At 57.6% G+C, this 2,500-nt stretch overlaps 1 non-coding gene across 1 annotated transcript in view; it reads left to right on the forward strand.

Moving 5' to 3' along the window:
- Positions 1-2,119: 2,119 nt before the first annotated feature.
- The window catches only part of LOC124734358, a 1,909-nt gene continuing 1,528 nt past the window's right edge, over positions 2,120-2,500 (forward strand). Inside the window, exon 1 of the ribosomal RNA XR_007009343.1 lies at positions 2,120-2,500. This exon is cut by the window's right edge and continues 1,528 nt beyond it. This is a non-coding gene — a ribosomal RNA (small subunit ribosomal RNA).

A 2,500-nucleotide genomic window follows, 5' to 3' on the forward strand; every position in this document is an offset into this window, starting at 1 on the left:
ACCTAACCCACGTTGTGCCTTAACCTAACCCACGTTGTGCCTTAACCTAACCCATGTTGTGCCTTAACCTAACCCATGTTGTGCCTTAACCTAACCCATGTTGTGCCTTAACCTAACCCACGTTGTGCCTTAACCTAACCCACGTTGTGCCTTAACCTAACCCACGTTGTGCCTTAACCTAACCCACGTTGTGCCTTAACCTAACCCACGTTGTGCCTTAACCTAACCCACGTTGTGCCTTAACCTAACCCACGTTGTCCCCTAAAGTAACCCACGTTGTCCCCTAACGTAACCCACGTTGTCCCCTAACGTAACCCATGTTGTCGCCTAAACCTGCTCTGTAATTGTTATACGACTCGTTCAATTAGTGTAGTGTTGCCCACCCGCAACCCTCGCAATATAGTTCGCTACTCGCACTGCCCGCTCCCCTGTGTATCGCTTCATGTTAAACACCTTGCAAGTCTTGCTGACTTTCCACATGCTCCTGCTGTACACTGTAATGTGGATGGCAGCAGGACGTACATGCCGCCCCTCCCCACGTCCCCACCTTGCCCCCCTGCCTTCGCAAGCTGGTTGGTGAGAAGTTTGCATGTTCAATGCCCTTCGCATGCGACGTACTCAGGCTACGTTGTGGTGCGGCCTGTGTCAACCGTCCGCTAATGTCGTACGCGTAAACCACAATCTGTACTGCACATTCGTCCTTATGTACCGAATGATACATCGTGGCACATGTGTGACCGTACAACGACTGCGCCCAAAAACGGCGGACCATACAGTGCAAATATTGTGCACGCAGCTACGTGTCGTCTCCCTATGAGAGCTGGATTGCAGTGTGGTACGCCATAGAGACGTGTGGGAGGAACGGACGCCGTGGATGGCGATCAGCATGAGCTGTCTGTTGATGTATTCGGACCTAGTCGTCTCTCCTCACACACCGTGATGGCATGGTGCACCGCGTTCCATATCTGCGACATGCTACAGAGGCCGGTTGACAGTCGTTCGAGCAATGGACATCGCATACGTACGGGGGCCACCTTCCACGTATTGTCTAGGCGTGCACATTTTGTTGCGTGTATGTGGGCAGACGTAGTGTGGCGTGACACCTGACACAGGCATGCAATAATCGTTGAAGTTGCAAATGGCGATGGACGCCTGCGTTTTCTGGTGAAGTTACGCAAATGAACAAATGGTAACCTGTTGTGGTGCGGTTGTTCTCGCTAGGGGTGAATCGGTGATGGCGACGATAGGTTGAGGTACGAACCGGTTGTTCCAGCGATACCCACCATGCCGACGAAACTGAACGGCATCTGGGTGTGAAGCGATACGCGGCGGTGGCTGGGTGGGACCGTCCCCGGCCGGTGAGGGGGCGCCTCCCGGCGTGCTGGCCGCGCGGTGCGTGGGCGCACGCGCTACAGCCGGCTGGTGGGGGCGGCCAGTGGCAGGCGCGCCGGCCGACGGACGCGGCAGGCGTCGCAGCTGCGCGCCGGCGCACCCTGCGCGCGGCGCCGTGCGGCCAAAGTAGGTCCTCGCGGGCCCGGTGCGAAGCGCGGTGGACATCTTCAGTGTGCTGGTCCGATTGAGGACTGTGTGCGTTGAGGATGCGCCGCCGCCCGGCGCTCGGCGCCGCGACGCCGTCTGCTGCTCGGTCGCCCCAGCGGTTCTCGCTGGTGGTTTGTATCGCAGCTGTGCGGATGTGTTGGCGCGTGCGCTGTGCTGGGAGAGTTCGCTTCGGCACCCAAGTGGGGCTTTTGTCCTTCTGTGGCGCTGGCGTTGGAGCTGCCGGTCACCGTAGGTGGCGCGTGTTGTCTCCCGCCGGCAATGCCACGACAGCACGCTCCCGGGCCTCTGTCGGCAGCGGCAAGCTCAGTTGGGAGCACGGGTGGTCGCACCGAAAGCGTCTACTCGCCTAACTCCGGGCGATTGCGCCTCTCTCGAACCCGACCAAGTACTTGGGACGGCGCTGCGCGCCGCCGGGACCTGAGAGGGTTTCGAGGTGTATTGTGCAGGGGAGCTCAGCCTCCTCCTGTTTGCAGAATGATTGAGCGGACGCTTGCGTGTTCGCGCGGGCCCCCGGGACACACTCCCGGGCGGCCGGCTGCTCAGCTCTAGTTGACGCAGCTCCCTGGTTGATCCTGCCAGTAGTCATATGCTTGTCTCAAAGATTAAGCCATGCATGTCTCAGTACAAGCCGCATTAAGGTGAAACCGCGAATGGCTCATTAAATCAGTTATGGTTCCTTAGATCGTACCCACGTTACTTGGATAACTGTGGTAATTCTAGAGCTAATACATGCAAACAGAGTCCCGACCAGAGATGGAAGGGACGCTTTTATTAGATCAAAACCAATCGGTCGGCTCGTCCGGTCCGTTTGCCTTGGTGACTCTGAATAACTTTGGGCTGATCGCACGGTCCTCGTACCGGCGACGCATCTTTCAAATGTCTGCCTTATCAACTGTCGATGGTAGGTTCTGCGCCTACCATGGTTGTAACGGGTAACGGG

This window comes from Schistocerca piceifrons, unplaced genomic scaffold (assembly GCF_021461385.2).
Source record: "Schistocerca piceifrons isolate TAMUIC-IGC-003096 unplaced genomic scaffold, iqSchPice1.1 HiC_scaffold_1425, whole genome shotgun sequence".
In the NCBI taxonomy this organism is placed as follows: Eukaryota; Metazoa; Arthropoda; class Insecta; order Orthoptera; family Acrididae; genus Schistocerca; species Schistocerca piceifrons.